Source organism: Dasypus novemcinctus, chromosome 10, assembly GCF_030445035.2.
Source record: "Dasypus novemcinctus isolate mDasNov1 chromosome 10, mDasNov1.1.hap2, whole genome shotgun sequence".
Lineage (NCBI taxonomy): Eukaryota > Metazoa > Chordata > Mammalia > Cingulata > Dasypodidae > Dasypus > Dasypus novemcinctus.
In genome coordinates, this window is record NC_080682.1 from 128351662 (window position 1) to 128373457 (window position 21796).

A 21796-nucleotide genomic window follows, 5' to 3' on the forward strand; every position below is an offset into this window, starting at 1 on the left:
CCCACTTTTACTATTTTGGACTGTACATTTCCTCCTAGAGAACTAACACATTTATGTTAAATCTGATTTATCTTCCCACATTTAAAAAATTAAATACAGCTTCTCACACTTTCTAAGTTATAAACAAAAAGGAAATTATTTTAAAAAAGTAAATCTGCTGTTATCCTACAGTGGAAAGGTTGAGTAAAACATGGCCCCTCTGTGGCTCATCTCAAGGAAACACATTTACTCAGAGGAAAGCATTTGTGATCTGGGAGTAAGTTTCCCACTTCCTTTGCCAGACCAGATCTTCAAGTGTTTCTGGTCTCAATTGCAAAGTAAGTGAAAATGTCTGCATAACATGTATAAGTCAAAAATCAAAACAGGAAAACAGGGCTAATTAAAATAAAAATTCTATGCCAGTCTAAATATATATCTTCAGCTTTTTCCTTTTTTATTGCAGATGGTACTTAAAAATAACTTACCTTTTTAATGTTTTATGAAACTCAAATGAATAAGTTTAAAAAGTTTATATTTCACTTGATTCTACTGAAATTTCAATTACCTACTACTTTACTTACCCAACTTATACATGAGGTAAGTTTCAGCTAAAAAAAAATTCCACCACAAAGATAAAACTGGTTCAAGCACATGCAAAATCATAATGCCCTACTCATGTTCTGAGTGTACAACTTTCACTATCGTGTATCCAAGAAAAATCCAAATGGAACCTAAGAACAGTGTTTAAAGTTTCTAACTTCTAAACACACACTTACCGATCTAAAAAATATTTTGTTACCAAATTGTACAGAATTCATGTTTTACTGTAAACAAAGAGGACACATTTCCAATATTGCTTGATAGCCAGCTGTCAGTTTTCTAAAACACTATATTTTTGCAGTAAAATATCCCCGCTAGAAATCAACTGTATTTAAATAGATCTTAACAGAAGTAAGACATTCATTGTACTAGAAATCTTTTAGAAAGTGAGTTCAATCAGGCTACAATAACATTGACATGAATAAAAATTACAGGAGAGATTACTGCTGTACTTTTCCCCATAACTACTATCAAACTTTGTTTAAATTGTGCAATCCCAAATTATTCATGTTTCCTCTTGCTGAATTTCATTATGTTTCACAGAGAAGGAATCCTAAGATCTGTTCTGTAAGAATTCAAGATTTTGAAATGTGTAGGTTCGCATTATACTACCATGTTTTGCCCTTGTTTTCCAAATACACAGAAACAATATAATTTTTCTCAAAAAATGAAATAAGATGTCCACGTGAAAAAAATAAGCCTAGAAAAAGTTCCAGAGCTAAAACAACTTATTCAAATGGCCACAAAGTGACCTCTAGTTTAAAGTCCAAAACATTTAAATGAAGTTCATTTATGTTTTGTTTTCTTTTCAAAGGAATACTGTAAAATAATCACATTATTTTAGCTCTTGAGTCAACAAGTGTACACAAATGTTTTATTCAGTTAAAATTATGAGACCAAGCTCAGTGTGCCAAAGATATAGCGTTCAGTTGATTTTGCAGAGTTTGCAGAAAAAAATTTAGAGATTTCTTAGAGAACTGACCTGGTTCCCGGTTGTTCCTACAACAGGGGCAGGATCTCCTTCCTATTTCAGAGTTGCTCTGTGACAGCTGGATCATCTTCATCTTCTCACCTGGGTTCATCAGTTTTCTTTGTGGCTTTCCTAGCAAGGTGGGCCAGCTCAGTTCTGCAGCGGCTGCCCTAGCCAGGATGGGAAGGGCTCACCCCGTCGCTGCTGCTGGCGCCAGCTGGAGCGCGGCCAGGTGTGCACGGAGGCTGCAGGTGGAGCTCACCTGCACGTGTTTGTGCCATTCCCTGGGAGGTTCACCTTAGGGGTCAGCTCACTCCTCGACTTCTTTTTCATGGACACCAGGGTCTCCAGTAACCCGGGTCCTCGCAGGAAGCCCCTCTCTTGCAGCCCCAGCCCACGGCTCCCACAAAGCTCCTCTGTGGGTCCTGCCTGGTGGCCCCCTCGGGAGCGAGGGAGCATCCTGGGGTGGCAGGGCTTAGCGCCCCCAGCCCTGGCAGGCCCGCAACCCCTGACTTTTTTTTTTTGGCCAGCTCCGCCCCTACACCCCCTGCCACAGGTGGGCTAGCTGAGGAGCCCAAGGTGCTGTTCAGTGCTTGATCTTCCTGCGTGCACCCTGCTGAGTTCCTGGGTGACTCCTGCTCCTCCTGCTCAGGACCCTGCAGACAAGCTGCGGGGGTTGCTGTGCCGGCAGGTTCAGGAGTTTGCAGAGGAATTCAAGTAGCTCTTGGTCTGTAGGGTCCTGTGGAATCTTTGATATCAGGATGATGGTGGCCTCACGCAAGGAATGAGGAAATTTTCTCACCTTCTATATTTATATTTGGAAGAGTTTGAAAACTTAGTTTTGAATTATTCTGTATGTTTTTAGTATAATTGACCAAGGAAGCCATCTGGTTCTGGACTCTTCTGGGTGGGGAAATTTTTGATGATCATTCAATCTCTTGTTAGAGCTCTGATCTTATTTTCTATTTATTCTTCAGTCCGTTTTGGTAGTTTGTATGCTTCTAGAAGTTGTCTGTTTTACCTAAGTTATCTAGTTTGTTGTACTATTGTTCATGATATTCTTTTACTGACCTTTTAATCCTCTAAAGTCTGTAGCTTGAGTGTAGTTCATAACTTTCACTGAGTTGTGAATTTTCCAGTTTCCCTCTCTCTTTGGCAGGAAGTTCAGGTGCAGCATGCGGTGGCAAGGGAGGCTCGGCTGGGCTCGGCTCGGCTCAGTAAGGTTTGGCTCAGTCGGGTTCGGCTCGGCTCGGCTAGCCTCGGCTCGGCTCGGTGAGTCTGGCCTCGGCTTGGCTCGGCTCGGCTGCGCCGGGCTTCTCTGGCTGGGCTGGCCTGGGCTCTGCTCGGCTGGGCTCTGCTGGACTGGGCCAGATCGGCTGGATTCCGCAGGACTCAGCTCGGTTGCGCTCATCAGGGCTCGGCTCGGCTGGGCCTGGCTCGGTTGGGCTTCCCTCGGTTGGGCTCGTCTGGCTCCAATCAGCTGGTCCCCCCTCGGCCGGACAGGGCTCGGCTCGCCTGGGCTCATATGGGTGCAGTGTGCTGGGCTCCGCGGGCCCCAATTCGCCCTGGCTCGGCTCGGCTGGGATGGGTTCGGGCTCCCCCGCACCTGGCCCCAGGCACAGTGGGCGGGGCCCTGGAGCCAGGACGCACAAGCCTGGTCCCGCTGCCTGGCTGCAGGCTCAGGGGTTCCCGGACTCCAGCTGGGCCCCTGCAGCTTGCACGTCCGGACCACGGGTGCGGCAACCAAGAGGAGATCAGCTCCCATGGACCTTCCCCTCCCGCCAGAGCACCCCTCCCCCATTAACCTCATGCAAGTTTTGAAGGATAAACCAAGTTGATGCTTAGAGAGGGCTTTGACCTAAGCTTGGCAAACTGTTGACTTCATTTTCTTACTATCACATCTTCAGGTCAGTAAGTTCTTTCAAGTCCCAGATGTGAAAATTCTTGTCCCCAGTAGGAGAAATAGGAAGATTCAGTATTCGATACAATAGAAAAGTCCATATAAAAATTGATCAGGGATGTATTACTTTAAATAGTGATAAAATTTTATGAAACACAGAAATGGCACAATCCTGAAAAGATTGAGGAGAATTGCTGAAAATGTTTAAATTTTATAAAGAGTTGCCAAAGTTTTGCAAGTTGATTATTCCCAGAAAGAAAAATCCTAATAAGAGCAATAGCCTCACAAGATAAATTAAGGAATTGCTAATATTTCATTGATAAATTTCAATCTTCAAAAATCTGAATGTCATTAAAATATTTAGAAGATAGTTCTCAAAAGAAAAGATGACATCATTTAAAATAGAAGCTCCACAATGTGTTTTCATGATTTAGATTTAAAGCATGAAAATAATTTTGATAAAATGTAAAAAGGAATACTCAGAATTAATGTAATGGCTCACCAATGAACAGGGGGAAAAAATAGAATATATACCCTTCTCTAGAGCAAATGCCCTCTTGATGAGAACTCCCTGTGATTGGTGTTTGTTAAGTTCTGTTAGGAGAGCTATTTGACCTGAGTAAAGAAACCTCTCAGTATTTACAGATTTGGAGTGCTGTGGTCAGCCTTTCCCTCTCACTGTCCAGTCCTCAGCAGTCTTTGCTCAGTGATCTTTGAAATGGTTTGGCTCAGCCAGCCTGGATGGCTCTGAATGTATCGGCTTTGACACTGACTCTTTAAGCCAAATCTGTACCCAAGTAACTGCCCAGCATTGCCTGGTTTAACACTGACTCTTATTTTTTTCCAGCACTGACTGCTTTATGACTTCTTCAGCACAGAGCACCCAAAAGGCCCGGGAAAAGATGCCCTCCTCACGAGTCCCCCGAGGAGGTTCACGGCTCAGGTCAGGCTGTTGGACGGCAGCTCCCCACACACAGCTTTGCTTTGGAGAGGCAGGACATCCAGTGGGGAGCAGGTCTTGCCCCTGAGGAGGAAGCAGGTACCACACAACCTCTGTGCAGTTCCCACCATGAGAAGCAGCTGGGGCCTCTGTTCCGTGTTTGGGTCACAAGGTGTGCTCAGGCTCTTCCATTAGGCCTACACCCTCCCAGGGTTCTAGAATGGAGACATGAAGCCTCTGCACACCAAGGTGAGGAGGGGAGGCAAGGCTGAGAAATGACCCCCGAGGACGTCGCTGACTTGCCCCCACAGCTAGAAACTACAACAGCTGTTTAATCTCTTCTTCCCTGGAATTCATTAACAGTTCATTCACCATATAATAACGACCTTGCTAATTATGGGAAAGAAAAGTCTTAAGTCAGTGTATTAGTCAGCCAAAGGGATGCTGATGTGAAATACCAGAAATTGGTTGATTTCTGTACAGGGTATTTATTTGGGGTAGGAGCTTAAGGATACTAGGCCATAAAGCACAAGTTACATCCCTCACCAGTCTATTTTCACGTGTTGGAGCAAGATGGCTGCTGACAGCTGTGAGGATTCAGGCTTCCTGGGTTCCTCCCTTCCAGGGTCTTGCTTCTCTCTGGATTCAAGGTTCCTTTCTTCCCAGGGCTTGCTTCTTCCTGGGCTCAGAGTTCCTCTCTTCCTGGGGTTTGCTTCTCTTTCTCCTGTCAGCTTACTTCCCAGGGCTCCAGCTTAAGGCTTCAGCATCAATCTCCAACATCAAACTCCAACTTCAGAAACCCTCAACTCTGTCCTTTGCCATGCCTTTTATCTGTGAGTCCCCACCCACCAAGCAGTGGGGACTGAACACCCTAATGACATGACCCAACAAAGCTCTAATCATAACTTAATCATGCCCATATACAGACCAGACAACAAACTTAATCCAATATCAATTTTTGGAATTCATAACCATATCAAACTGCTACAGTCAGTACGTGGCTGTTGGAAGTTATTTATATACCCCAAAAGGAAAAGATTAAGTTTGTAAACTAATCTATTCCTCTGGGTGTGATACCAACAAAAAAGCATCTGCCAATCACTTTATACTTCCCTGGCCACACATAGCTGCTATTCTGTTTATGTCTTTCTACTTATTTGTATTTATATTTTGTTAGTTTAAAATATGCAATATCCCCCATATTCATATTTCACATAAGTTTTCACTATGTTATACAGTCCCATGTTACATTTTTTAGCTTTCCTTCTAGTAATATACATGACCTTGGACTTACCCTTTCAGCCACTGTGATACTCATATAATAGCACTGCTCATTACAAACACTATGATGTGCTTTCACAATTTCTATTCACTTCTAAAGATTTACAACCTTGATACTAATTCTGCACATTTTAACCCTTAACTTTTATTTTCTCTACCTCTTTCTATTTTCTGGTGACCTATATTCTATTGTTAACTCCAAGGCTTTACATGTTTATCTAGTTCTTTGTGTATGTGTCTTTTCATTTTTTTTTTTTTTTTTTTACTTTTTAAAAGATACTTAGACTACATAAATGTTACAGAGAATATAGGGGATTCTCACATGCCCTGCTCCTCACACCTCCCACATTTTCCCACGTTAACAACATCTTTGATTAGTGTGGTACATTGATTGCAATTGAAAACACATTTTGGAGCATCGACACTAAGTATGGATTATAGTTTGAATTGTACTTTACAGTTTCTCCCACTCAATTCTGTAGCTTACAGTAAGATATGTATTGGCCTGTGTCTGTCATTGTAATGTCATGCAGGCTGATTCCCAAGTCTTGAAGATGCTCTCCTATTACACCTGTTTTTCCCTCTCCCTACCCTCAGAACCTCCAGTGGCCACTGCCTCCACATCAATATTTCCTCCATTGCTGGAATTTCAGAAGGTCTAGAGTAGAATAGTAGTAAGTCTACTGTAGTTCATAGTTCATTCCCCAATCCTGAGAATTCTGGGATGGTGATGCCCACTCCACCTTTATTTGAGGGGGATGCTTCAATCCCATATAGCCAGTGCATGGAACTCTCTTGCTAGCAGTTGTAGGCACTTTTGATTCCTTGGTATGTTGGTTCTCCTTCATCTCCTCCTTGTTACTTGTCCTGGATCAGTCCAATGAACTGGAGCAGAGGTACTGCAAGTCCCTTTAAGATTCAGGGCTAGGCTGGCACATAGGCAGGCAGCCCAGAGATTTATGTCTCTTAGAGATATACCTACCAACTTCGGTACTAATTATAAGTTCAAACAGAAGGACCGAGGAGCCATGTATAGGGAAACCACAAGGGAGTCTGACTCTGTCACACCGGAGAGCATAAATCCCAAAGGAGGGCCCACTGGCAAGGGACCACACTCCTGAGCTATCTGCCCTGACTATAGTGTCTGGATGTCTCCAGAGCCCTCAGGAGCCCCACCATTTGGGTTGTATCTACTTTGGCAGTCTATGTGATCATGCTGAGATGTGCATAAAGGTTACCTCTGAAGTTCCCTCCCAAGTAACTTTGAAGTCTCTTAACCAAATAAACTCATTTGTCTCCACCTTCTCCCCCATTTGGTCAAGGCCTTTTTTTCCCCACTTGCATTGTTTGTTGGTACTTGGTAGCAATCCCTTGGTGCCAGGAAGTCTCATCCCCAGGAGTCATTTCCCTTGGGGGAATTTATTGCATTTATAAACTGAGTTTTGGCTTAGAAGGGGCCACATTTGAGCAACAAGGAGGCTCCTTGTAGGTAATTCTTAGGCATCCTACAATACTATGCCAAGTTTCAATTTCAAGAGCAAAGGTTCATAACATAGTCATCAGTATCAATGGCCCATCAATGGACCATTCTCCTCCAGTAGCCATTGCCCCTGTATTTGGGACTCCAGGAGAGAATGTGGCAGAGATCCCCAGGATGGACATTTGATATTCTTTGGCTGCTGTGTGAATCTCCAGCCACTGTGGCCATGCCCCATGAACCTTTGAACACATTTATATGCCTTATATTTATGCCCAGTGAACCTCCTCCCATGTATCCCCATCACTGACACCCTGCCCCACTGATCCTCCCCTGCCACAGTTGTAAGCCTTCTGTGATCCAAAACTTCTCAAAAGTGAAGCCAATAAGTAGCTAAATACAATTAATAAGAAAATGAAATAATATTGATAGTTTTAAACATAAGAAATAACATAAATAAAATTCAGAAAATTTTAAAAAAATTAAAAACATAATAAAAAATTGGGATTAAAAATAATGAAAAATATTTAAGAAAAATTTTTTTGACATTTTGCCTTTCATCGCTGTAAGATCTGTTGTCCTATATGTACACTGACATTTTCTTCCATTTGTTCCCGTAGTGTTTTACTTTTTTTTTGTTTTGTCTTCAAAGAAGTTTTAGGTCACAGTAAAGTCACATAAAAAATACAGGGGATCCCATTTACCAACATCCTGCCCATTTTCCCCCTCCCATATTAATAACCTTTTTATATGTGGATGATACATTTCTTACAACTGATGAACACAGCTACTAACCATGGGCAATAGTTAACATTATGGTTTACATTTTTTACCATATACTTTTATAAATTTTGATGAAGTTTAACATGGCCTGTATCCATCATTGCAAGATCATTTAGAAAACTTCTATTGCCCCCAAAATATCCCCTGTTTCATCTATTCTATTCCTCCCTCCCCTTCCCCTGTGGCAGACAGAGACCACCAGGCTTCACTCCTTGAAGGACAAGATTCATAATTGTTTGCAGCAACACTGAGGGCTTGACACACTGGTCTGTCCTCCCCTATTAGGCACCACCCATGCTCTCAAGAGACTCCTGTCCTTCTATTTGGGAACATAGTGGGCCTCCCCAGGATGGGAGTCCAACTCCTTCCCACTCTTTATGTGAGTTTCCACCCACTGATATAACACACTATGGCAAAATGATCCCTTGCACACTCCCGACAAGCCTGCCCTGACCCAAATGCCTCCCCACTGAAGACCCTAAATCAGTAACCCTTTCTTGTCATATTGCCAAAAGAGCTTTCCCCACATTGTAGTTTCAGCTATGTACCCACGAATCCCCAGTGTTCACCAGCTCTCTCCCCCAACCCTCTCCCAGTTCCATGAACCATTCAACACATCCCCCCACCCTATCCACCTGTCAAAACTGTACCACCCAACCCATTAGTGTCACTACACCCCTGCCATGTCCCTTCACTGCACAAGTACAAACGTTCACATTATCATAGATGTTACCTTATGGGCACTGGCTAACAACCTTCTTCTCCCTTTCTATTTCTTGTAAACATATCTTACAAATCTAGCTCTGTGAGTTGCTCAATTTGCTTAATTCTTATCAGTGAGGTCTTTCAATACCTGGCTTGCTTCAATCAATATAAGGCAGCCTACTCAATGGGAGAAAATATTTGGTAACCATATACCTGATAGGAGCTTAATGACCTGCATATAAAAAGAAATCCTATACCTTGAAAATAAAAAGACAAACAACCCATTTAAAAAATGGCAAGTGATTTGTATAGACACTTCTCCAAAGAAAAAATACAAATGGCTAAAATGCACATTAAAAGATGCTCAACATCACTAGCTATTAGGGAAATGCCAATCAAAACTGCAATGAGGAGAGGGGGCAAGATGGCGGCTGAGTGAACATCCCTGTTAGGGTCTTCTGCAGGGAATCGGCTGGGCGGCGTTGGAGACTCTTTGGGACCGGATTGTTTGGGGATTTTTGCTGGTCCGGAGGTGTCTGGACATTGATTTGGAGGGAAGGTAACAGAGAGGATCCGTCTGTGAAATATACATGGAGATCCCAGCTACCGGTAGAGGATTCCCTCCTTGGATAGGCGGAAACGAGGCATCTAGCCCCGCTTGGTGGGGCTGAGCCAGGCTGGGCCGCAGTGGCGGACGCCGGAGCCGGGCCGGGCTGCGCCGGCGGCGAGCGGGGCCGGGCGGGGCCAAGCCGGGCCGAGCCGGGCCGCGGCGGTGTGCGGAGCCGGGCGGGGCCGGTTCAGGCCGCGGCGGCGGGCGGCGGACGCCGGAGCCGGGCCTGGGCCGCTGTAGCAAGCGGAGCCGGGCGTAGCCGGGCCAGGCCGCGGCGGCGTACGGAGCCGGGCGGGGCCGGTGCTGGCCGCGGCGGTGGGAGGTGGACGCGGAAGCCGGCTGGGCCGCTGTAGCGAGCGGAGCCGGGCAGAGCCAGGCCAGGCCGCGGCGGTGTAAGGAGCCGGGCAGAGCCGGTCCAGGCCTCCGCGGTGGGCAGCGGCGGGCAGAGCCAGGCCTGCAGAGGGGTTTCTGTTCTTTGTGTTTTTTTTTTTTTTTTTTAAGCATCTGCAGTACTGGGGAGTTCGTGGGCCCTGGGCGGCCTATTGGGGGTTTGTGGGAAGGGAGGTGCTTGCAGACCCATTTGGGCAGACAGACGGGGGGTTTTAGGGCAAAGCGGGGGGAAGTTGTTGTTTTAGATAGTGTTGCAATTGTGACACGTGTATACCTGTATCTCTCTTCCCCCTATCCGTTCCCCACCGTTTGCCCATCCGCTTTTTCTTTCTTCCTTTCTTCTTGTCTTTCTTTTTTTCTTTATTATAATTAGTTTTTTTTCTTTTTTTTTGGTTTTCTCTTTCCCTCTTGTCCCTCATCTTCCACTTATTTTATTTTAATTCAAGTATACAATAGGTGATACAGGGAACACCTCACATTTGCTGGGTTTTCCCATCCTCCACTGCCTCATTTCTGTGTGAACTGATTTAGGCTACCTACACTATCCCCCTTCCCCTGCATCTTGATATCCACTATCATCTACTGTCTCTCCTATATTCCACCCCCCACCTCCCGTTCTTTGATCCACAAAGTGTCTAACTCTTAATTTCTAATACCTTTGTTCTGTTTTCTGTCTGTTATCCACTCTTGAAACTATTACCTTTCTTTTCTTTTTCCCTCTCTCATGAAAACAATAGCTTTGTAGTTCATACCATATTCCTCCCATATTCAGTCATCTACTTCATAAAAGGCACTCTACCTACAGCTATAACTCTATACAATCTACATAAATCTAACCTCCATCCTCCCAGATCTCATATTCTTGCTTTGTTAACATACATCACCAATATTACTTTACACTTTTCCCTTGCTTACACAATTGCCTTTCCCCAACACTAATACTTTCCTCTAAAGTGAACTTAACCAACAACAAGTAACTAGAATAAGAAGAAAAAAGTGACAAAGAGAAGATATAACACCTATGCAAAAATAACAACTAATTAACCTCCAAGAGCAGACAAAGAAGCTAAGGAACTGATTAAATTTGTCAAAATAAAGAGATGACCAGAAAGCAACAAGAATCTACAAACCAAACCAATAATCAGGAAAACATGGCTGAATCCAATCAACAAACCAATAATCACGAAGGGGAGCAAAACTTGGCACAAGCAATGAAAGATCTCAGAACATTTATCACCGACAAATTTGATGCAGTAATGAAAGAGGTTAACAACATGAAGACATCACTTGGAGGGGAAATTGCAGACATACGCAAAAACATAACAGATATGATGGGAATGAACACCACAGTTCAAGAAATCAAAAATACACTTGCAGCAAATATCAGCAGACTAGAAGAGACAGAGCAGAGAATTAGTGATGTGGAAGACAGTACATCAGAAATCAAACAGATAGTAGAAGGGGTCAATAAGAAGATAGAAAAAATCCAATTAGGATTTAGGGATCTGAATGACAATGCAAAATGCTCAAACATACGTATTATAGGCATTCCAGAAGGTGAAGAGAAGGGAAAGGGGTCAGAAGGAGTGTTGCAGGAAATAATGGCTGAAAACTTCCCAAATCTACTGAAAGAGACAGATGTACATATCCAAGAAGCACAGCGCACTCCACAAGTCATAAACCCCAACAGGCCCACCCCAAGACATATACTTGTCAAATTATCCAATGCTCGAGACAAAGAGAAAATCCTAAAAGCAGCAAGAGAAAAGAAAACCATCATATACAAGGGAAGCTCAATTAGATTAAGTGCTGATTTCTCTTCTGAAACCATGGAGGCAAGAAGACAGTGGTATGATATAGTCAAGGTACTAAAGGAAAAAAATTTCCAACCAAGAATACTCTATCCAGCTAAACTAGCATTCAAACATGATGGAGAGTTCAAAATATTCGCAGACAAACAGAAACTGAAAGAGTATACCAACAAGAAACCTCCCCTTCAAGAAATTCTAAAGGGAGTTCTGCAGGAAGAAAGGAAAAAACAGGAAAGGCAAAGTTGGAGGAGAGTATAAGACCAACAACAACAACAAAAAAGACAAAAAAATATATACAAACAAAATATGACAAACACAAATCCAATCAAAATATGGCTAACACAAATAATTCCTTGATAGTAATAACACTGAATGTCAACGGATTAAACTCACCTATCAAAAGATTCAGACTGGGACATTGGATAAGGAAATATGACCCATCCATATGCTGTCTACAAGAGACACATCTTAGACCCAGAGATGCATGGAGACTGAAAGTGAATGGCTGGAAAACAATCATACAAGCTAACAATAACCAAAAAAAGGCAGGAGTAGCTATATTAATATCAGACAAAATAGACTTTAAATGTGAAACAATTGTGAGAGACAAAGAAGGATACTACATTTTAGTGAAAGGGAAAATCTGTCAAGAAGATCGAACAATCATAAATATCTATGCCCCTAACAAGGGTGCCTCTAAATACGTCAGGCAAACGCTGGAAAAACTAAGTGAAAGAATAGATACATCTACACTTATAGTGGGGGATTTTAATACACCACTATCAACTCTGGACAGAACATCTCAAAAGAGAATCACCAAAGAAACAAAACATCTGAATAGTATATTAGAGGATCTCGATCTAATAGACATATATAGATCGCTACACCCAAACACAGCAGGATATACATTTTTCTCAAGCGCACATGGATCATTCTCCAAGATAGATCATATGCTAGGCCACAAAGAAAGGCTGAACGAATTCAGAAAGATTGAAATCATACAAAACATTATCTCAGACCACAGTGGAGTCAAGCTGGAGATTTGCAAGGGACAGAAGCCCAGATTTCACACCACGATTTGGAAATTAAACAGCACACTCTTAGAAAAACAGTGGGTCAAAGAGGAAATCTCAAAAGAAATCAATGACTACCTTGAAACAAATGATAATGATAACACAACATACCAAAATTTATTGAATGCAGCAAAAGCAGTACTGAGAGGGAAATTTATAGCCATAAATTCATATATCAAAAAAGAAGAAAGAGGGAAAATTGAAAAACTAACAGCACATTTGAAGGAATTAGAAAAACAACAACTAAGTAACCCAACAGGAAGAAGAAGGAAGGAAATCACAAAGATAAGAGCAGAACTAAATGAAATAGAAAATAAGAAAGCACTTGAACAGATAAACATGACCAAGAGCTGGTTTTTTGAGAAGATTAACAAAATTGACAAACCTTTAGCAACACTAACAAAGAAAAAAAGAGAGAAGATGCAAATACACAAAATAAGAAATGAGAAAGGCGATATCACCACTGATCCCACAGAAATAAAGACTATCATAAGAGGATATTTTGAAAAACTATATTCCAACAAAAATGACAATCTAGAGGAAATGGACAAATTCCTAGAAACACATAAGCAGCCCATATTGACAAAAGAAGAAATTGATGATCTTAACAAACCAATCACAAGCAGAGAGATAGAATCAGTTATTAAAAATCTCCCAACTAAGAAGAGCCCAGGGCCAGATGGCTTCACAGGTGAATTCCACAAAACATTCCGGAAAGAACTGACACCAATCCTGCTGAAACTATTCCAAAACATCGAAACAGATAGAACATTACCCAACTCCTTCTATGATGCCAACATTACCCTAGTACCAAAGCCAAACAAAGACATCACAAGAAAGGAAAATTACAGACCAATTTCTCTAATGAACCTAGACGCAAAAATACTTAACAGAATACTTGCTAATCGTATTCAACAACACATTAAACGTATTATACACCACGACCAAGTGGGATTCATCCCAGGTATGCAAGGATGGTTTAACATAAGAAAATCAATCAATGTAATACACCATATAAACAGATTGAAGGAAAAAAATCACATGATTATATCTATTGATGCAGAAAAAGCATTTGACAAAATACAGCACCCTTTCTTGATAAAAACACCCCAAAAGATTGGAATACAAGGGAATTTTTTGAACATGATAAAGAGTATATATGAAAAACCTAAAGCCAATATTGTTTACAATGGAGAAATCCTAGACTCCTTCCCTCTAAACTCAGGAACAAGACAAGGATGCCCACTGTCTCCGCTCCTATTTAACATTGTCTTAGAAGTACTTGCTCGAGCACTGAGGCAAGAACCAGAAATAAAAGGCATTCAAATTGGAAAGGAAGAAGTCAAAATTTCCTTATTTGCAGATGACATGATCCTATACATAGAAAACCCTGAGAGATCTACAACGAAGATTCTAGAACTCATAAATGAGTTTAGTAAAGTCGCAGGTTATAAGATCAATGCGCAAAAATCAGTAGCATTTCTATACACCAATAATGAGCAAGATCAGGAGGAAATCAAGAAACAAATACCATTCACAATAGTAAATAAAAAAATCAAATACTTAGGAATAAATTTAACTAAAGAGGTAAAGAACTTATACACTGAGAACTATACAAGATTGTTCAAGGAAATCAAAGAAGACCTAAATAAATGGAAGACTATTCCTTGTTCATGGATAGGAAGACTGAACATTATTAAGATGTCTATCCTACCAAAACTGATCTACACATTCAATGCAATCCCAATAAAAATTAACGCAGCCTTCTTTAAGGAACTAGAAAAACTAACTATGAAATTTATTTGGAAAGGAAAGAGACCCCGAATAGCCAAAGACATACTGAAAAAGAAAAACGAAATTGGAGGAATCACACTACCTGACTTCAAAACATACTACAAAGCTATGGTGGTGAAAACAGCATGGTATTGGCATAAGGAGAGACACATAGACCAATGGAATCGAATTGAAAGCTCTGATATAGAACCTCACATATACAACCACATAATATTCGATAAAGCCACCAAACCCTCTCAACTGGGAGAGAGTGGCCTATTCAACAAATGGTGCCTGGAGAACTGGATAGCCATATGTAGAAGAATGAAAGAGGATTACCATCTCACACCTTATACAAAGATCAACTCAAGATGGATCAAAGACCTAAATATAAGAGCCAAGACCATAAAAACCTTAGAAAGCAGTGTAGGGAAACATCTACAGGACCTTGTAATAGGAAATGGATTTATGAATATCTCACCAAAAGCACGAGCAGCAAAAGAACTAATAGATAAATGGGACTTCCTCAAAATTAAAGCCTTCTGCACCTCAAAGGAGTTTGTCAAGAAAGTAAAAAGGGAGCCCACACAGTGGGAGAAAATATTTGGCAATCATATATCTGATAAGAAACTTATAACTTGCATATATAAAGAACTCCTATATCTTGAAAATAAAAAGATAAACAACCCATTTGAAAAATGGGAAAAAGACTTAAACAGACACTTCTCTGAAGAAGAAATACAAATGGCAAGAAAGCACATGAAAAAATGTTCCAAATCTCTAGCTATCAGGGAAATGCAAATCAAAACTACAATGAGATACCATCTTACACCCATAAGATTGGCAGCTATGAAAAAAACAGAAGAATACAAGTGCTGGAGAGGATGTGAAGGAAGGGGAACACTCATCCACTGCTGGTGGGAATGCAGAAGGATCCAACCATTCTGGAGAACAGTATGGCGGTTTCTCAAAAAGCTAGCCATAGATTTGCCATATGACCCAGCAATAGCACTGCTGGGTATATACCCAGCAGAACTGAAAACAAGGACACAAACCGATATATGTACACCAATGTTCATAGCAGCATTGTTCACTATTGCCAAAAGCTGGAATCAACCCAAATGCCCATCAACAGACGAGTGGATCAATAAAATGTGGTATATACACACAATGGAATACTACTCAGCTGTAAGAACAAACACACTACAAAACACATGTAATAACATGGATGAATCTTGAGAACCTTATGTTGAGTGAAGCAACCCAGACATTGAAGGACAAATACTACATGACCTCAATGATATGAAATAAACAAGCTGCCCTAGATAGCAAGAGACTGAATGATAGGCTTACAGGAAATCGGAGGGTGGAGGAAGGATATGAGCCGATGTCTGCAGGGGTGGAATTTAAGACGAGATGGTGGCCCTGACATCTGTGGCTTTGGCAACAACAAGGTACAGGTCATCCTTCATTACCAAGGGAAATAACATGAGAACAACAAGACCATCAAGTGCAGGATCAATAAAGACACTCATCTGTACACTCTGATCATTCGCCCAAATGCTACTTATGAAGTCAAAATCGACAACCAGCAGGTGGCAGCCGGGGATCTGGAGGACGATTGGGACTTCTTGCCTCCCAGGAAGATAAAAGACCCCTATGCACGGAAACCAAGGAAATGGGATGAACGTCTGCAAATAGAGGATCCTGAAGATAAGAAACCAGACGACTGGGAAGACTTTGAGTACATCCCAGACCCAGAGGCCAAGAAGCCAGATGACTGGAATGAGGAGATGGATGGGGTATGGGAGGGGCCTCTGATTCCAAACCCAAAGTATAAGGGACAGTGGAAACCTCGGATCATTGACAATCCCAATTACCAAGGGGAATGGATTCATCCAGAAATAGACAACCCTAAATATAAGCCTGACCCCACCATTTGTCACTATCATAATATTAGTGTTCTTGGCCTGGACCTTTGGCAGGTAAAATCAGGGAGCATCTTTGACAATTTCCTTCTTACAAATGATGAGGAGTTTGCTGAAGAAGTTGGAAACAAGACTTGGGGAATAAGAAAAGACCTAGAGAAGCAGTGGCGAAAACTGTATGAAGAAATGGAAAAAAGAAAACAGGATGAAGAGGCTGAGAAAAAAAGGGAAAAGGAGGAGGAAAAGGAAGATGACATCTGGGGAATTGAAGAAGAGGGAGGTGAAGAGGATCCTGCTGGGGAACCAGGAAATGATGGGCAGATAAAGAAAAATGATGTTGAAAGAGCATTTCTGGGGAAAAATCAAGTCAGTGTTGACCAAAAAGATGAACTGTAACTGGGGGAAAAATAGTTACACTAAAAGGTAAATGATGTTGCTTAGGAGAAATATTCAGGTAGTTGGCAAAATCTGGGGGAGCAAAGTTATTTGCTTTTTTTTCTTTTGAATGAGCTTTGTTTTCCCACCCCATCTCCTTTGTTCTGTGCAGTCTTGGGGGATTCTAATTCCTCATCAGTGAAAGGGAGTGATAATTCCTATTTCATGAGGTTGTTGTGGGTATTAAACGAGCTAATATGTGAAAGTGCCTGATAGGTAATACATAGTCAACAAGAGGTAGCTACTACTACGTTATAGTATTTATGAAATTAATTACCAGTAAATAAGCATCTGTATAAACTTGATCCTCACTTTAATTTATCCTTGGACTCCCAGGGATTTTATTTTGTTTAAATAACCATATTACTTAGTATTTACTGGGCAGTGCTGATGGATGTATCATACTTGAGGCTGATGATGCTTTTGTTTTGCCAATGTGTCATGCACTTAAAAAACAAAATCAGACTTCATCTTAACATAAGGAAATATATCTTTTTAAAATTCAAAAAAAAAAAAACTGCAATGAGGGAAACAGACTTGACTCAGTGGTTAGGGCGTCCGTCTACCACATGGGAGGTCCGTGGTTCAAACCCCGGGCCCCCTTCACCAATGTGGAGCTGGCCCATGTGCAGTGCTGATGCACGCAAGGAGTGCCGTGCCACACAGGGGTGTCCCCCGCATAGGGGAGCCCCACGCGCAAGGAGTGCACCCATAAGGAGAGCTGCCCAGCGCGAAAGAAAGTGCAGCCTGCCCAGGAATGGTGCCGCCCACACTTCCATGCTGCTGACGACAACAGAAGCGGACAAAGAAACAAGACGCAGCAAATAGACACAGAGAACAGACAACTGGGGGGGGGGGAATTAAATAAATAAATCTTTTTTAAAAAAACAATTGCAATGAGATAGTCATCTTTCACCCATTAGACTGACAGCTAGTAAAAAACAGGGGACTACAAGTGGTGGAGAAGGTGTGGAGGAACAGGAAACCTGGTCCTCCACTGCTGGTGGGAATGTGGAATGATGCAGTGATTGTTGAGGACAGTTTAACGGTTCCTCTAAAAACTAACTATAGATCTGGCATATGACCCAGCAATTCCACAGTATGGTGTATACCCAGAAAAATTGAAAGCAAGGACACAGACAGATAAATGCACACCAATATACATAGTGGCATTGTTCACTATTGTTAAAAATTGGAATCAACCCAAATGCCCATCAAGAAATAAATGGATATGGAAAGCGGACTTGGCTCCACTGATAGAGCACCCACCTACCATATGGAGGGTACAGAGTTCGATCCCCAGGGCCTCCTGACACATGTGGTAAGCTGGCCCATGCACAGTGCTGCCCCTGTGCAAGGAGTGCACCTCACAAGGAGATCCACTCCACTTGAAAATCTCAGCCCACCCAGGAGTGGCACCACACACATAGAGAGCTGCTGTAACATGATGATGCAACAAAAAAGAGACACGGTTTTCCCAGTGCTGCCTGATAATGCAAGTGGATGCAAAAGAACACACAACGAATGGGCACAGAGAGCAGACAACAGGAGGGAAGGGGAGAGAAATAAATAAAATAAGTCTTTAAGGTGACAGAATTGGCCCAGTGATTAGGGCATCCATCTACCACATGGGAGGTCTGCGGTTCAAGTCTGGGGCCTCCTTGACCCATGTGGAGCTGGCCCCTGTACAGTGCTGATGCACACAAGGAGTGCCGTGCCACACAGAGGTGCCCCCCACGTAGGGGAGCCCCATCCACAAGGAGTGTGCCCCATAAGGAGAAAGAAAGTGCATGAAAGAAAGTGCAGCCTGCCCCAGAATGGCGCCATGTGCACGGAGAGCTGATGCAGCAAGATGACACAACCAAAAAGAAACACAGATTCCCATGCTGCTGACAATAACAGAAGTGGACAAAGAAAGAAGATGCAGCAAATAGACACAGAGAACAGACAACTGGGGTGGGGTGGAGGGAAGGGGAGATGAATAAATAAATATTTAATAAATTTTTTTAAAAAAGTAAATTGAATGTTATTATATTTACCATTCAGTGGTTAGTACACTTTAAAAAGAGATTAATGGATGAACAAAATGTGGAATAAGCATACAATAGAATATCACTCATTTGTAAGAAGGGATACAAGTACTAACACATGGGATAACATGGACGAATCTTCAGGACCTTATATTTAGTCATTAATAGCACAGTGATACACTCTTTGTCCTTTTGTGTCTGGTTTGCTTCACTCAAAATAATGTCTTATAGATTCATCCATATTGTCATATGCTTCATGACCTCAATTTTTCTTATTGCTGCATATCATTCCATCATGTATACACAACACAGTTTGTTTATCTACTGATTAGTTGATTGACACCTAGATTGTTGTCAACTTTTGGAAATCATGAATAAAGCCACTATGAACGTCAGCAGGAGATGTCTCTGTCACTGCTCTCAGCCTTCTGGGTATGTAGCTAGTAATGGTATTGCCAGCTGACATGCCAAGTGTATTTCAACTTCCTTAGGAACTGACAGGCAGTCCCCCACAGTTGTAGTACCATTCTACATTCCACCAACATTCCTGTCTCTCCACATCCTCTCCAACACTGAGAGATTTCTGACTTTTCAATAGTATCCATTCTAATAGGTGTGAAATGATACCTCATTGTAGTTTTTTTAAACAAATCTATTTTACTGATACATATTACTAAAGCATACATCGATCCAAACTATTCAGTCAGTGGTACTTGGTAGAAACACATAGTTGTGCATTCATCACTTCAGTCATTTTTAGAGCAATTTCATTATTCCAATAACAGTAATAATAATAATAACAAAGCAATTTCAGCACCTCCCAATCTCTCTATGCTTCCCCTGCCGTACATAGCTGCTATTCTTTTTCATTTTTTCTAGGTTATTTTTATTTATATTTTGTAAAAACAGTTTTATGTATGCAATATCACCCATATTCATATTTTATGTGAGGTTTTACTATGTTACACAGTCCCATGTTACAGTTTTTAGCTTTCCTTCTAGTAATGTACATGACCTCAGACCTTCAACCACTGTCAAACCCATGTAATAGCTCTGCTAGTTACAAACACTATGATGTGCTCTCACCATTTCTATTAATTTTCTAAGATTTACAAACAACCTTTTTACCAGCTCTGCACAGATTAACCTTCAGCTTTCCATTCTCTGTCTTCATTCTATTTTCTGGTGGCCTGTATTCTAATTATTAACTCCTTACATTTACACAATATACTTAGTTCATAATAGCATAATCATACATTATTTGTCCTTTTATGTCTGGCATCCTTTGCTCAAAATAATATACTCCATTTTCGCCCATGTTGTCATATGCTTCATGACTTCATATCTTGTTATAGCTGCATAACATTCCATCATGTGCACATGCCACAATTGTTTATCCATTCTTCAACTGATGGACACATGGGTTGTTTCCAACCTCTGGCAATCGTGAATAATCCTAATATGAACATTAGTGTGCAGACGTCTGTGTCTCTGCTCTCAGTCCTACTGGGTATATAGCTAGTAATGATGTTGTCGGGTTACATGGCAAGTCTATATACAACTTCCTTAGAAACTGCTGAACAGTCCTCCACAGTAGCTGTACCATTCTACATTCCCACCAACAGTAAATAAGCATCACTGTCTCTCACATCCTCTCCAACATTTACAACTATTACATTAATAGTTTTGAAATGATATCTCATTGTGGTTTTAATTTTCATTTCCCTAATTGCTAGTGATGTTGAACATTTATGTGTTTCTTTGCCATTTGTATTTCTTCTTCAGACCATTATCTTGTCAAGTCACTTGCCCATTTTTAATTGTTTAGTTTGTCTTTTTATAGCACATATTGAGTAACAGTAGTGACAGTAGGCCTACAATCTTGTTCTAGATCTCAGTGGGAAAGCTTTGTCTTTCCCATCGAGTACAAGGGTAGCTGTAGGTTTTTCATATCTATAGTTTACCATATTGAGAAAACTTCCTTCTATTCCTATCTTTTGAGAGTTTTCAACAAGAAAGGGTGTTGTATTTTGTGAAATACCTTTTTTGCATCAATGAATAGGATCATGTGATTATTCTTCAATTTATAAATATGGCTTATTACACCAATTGATTTTATTCTATTGAACCACCCTTCCATACCTGGGATAAAACCCACTTGCTCCTGATGTGAAACTCTTTGAATGTGCTTTTGGAATCTATTTGCAAGTATATTGTTAATGATATTTGCATTTCTATTCATGAGAGATATTGGTCTGGAATTTTAAAACTTTTTAAATATCTTTATCTAGGTTTGGTATTAGGGTGATGTTGGTTTCATGGAATGAGTCTGGTAGTACTCTTTCCTTCTGAAGTGTTTTGGAAGAGCTTGAGCAAGACTGGTATTAGACCATCTTTGAATGGTTGGTAATTTCACCTGTTAAGGCATCTGGTCCCAAGCTTTTCATCCTTTGGAGGTTTTTGATGACTGTTTCAATCTCTTACAATATGTTGTGCTCTTCCAATTCTTCCAGGGCCAGGGTAGGTGGTTCATGTGTTTCTAGGAAATTATCCATCTCCTCAACATTGTCTGGACAGTTGTTCATAGTATCCTCTTATGAGCTCTCTTACTTCTGCAGGATCATAATTAATGTCCCCTCTCTCATTTCTGATTATATTTATTTGTGTCTTCTCTCTTATTTCTTTGTCAGTCTAGGTAAGGATTTGTTGATTTTGTTGATCTCAAAAAACCAACTTTTGGTTTTCTTATTTTTCTGTATTGTTTCTTTGTTCTTTTTTTTTTTTTTAAAGATTTCTTTATTTCTCTCACCCCCCCCCCCACCCTGGTTGTCTGTTCTCTGTGTCTATTTGCTGTGTCTTCTTCTTTGTCTGCTTCTGTTGTTGTCAGCAGCATGGGAATCTGTGTTAGGGAATCTGCTTCTTTTTGTTTCTTTCCTTCAGCTTGGTTTGGCATTCATTTGTTGCTTTTTTTTTAGTTCCTCCAAGTGTGCAGTTAGATCTTCAATTTTAGGTCTCTCCTCTTTTTTAATCTAACACTGCCTTTGCAGTGTCCCATAAATTTTGATGTGCTGTGTTCTCATTACATTCATCTCAAGATATTTGCTGAATTCT

The 21796-nt window shown here is 41.2% G+C and overlaps 1 pseudogene; it reads left to right on the plus strand.

Annotated features, from left to right (window-relative positions):
• Positions 1–15671: 15671 nt before the first annotated feature.
• Positions 15672–16619, plus strand: LOC101441031 (calreticulin pseudogene; annotated as a pseudogene).
• The last annotated feature ends 5177 nt before the right edge of the window (positions 16620–21796 follow it).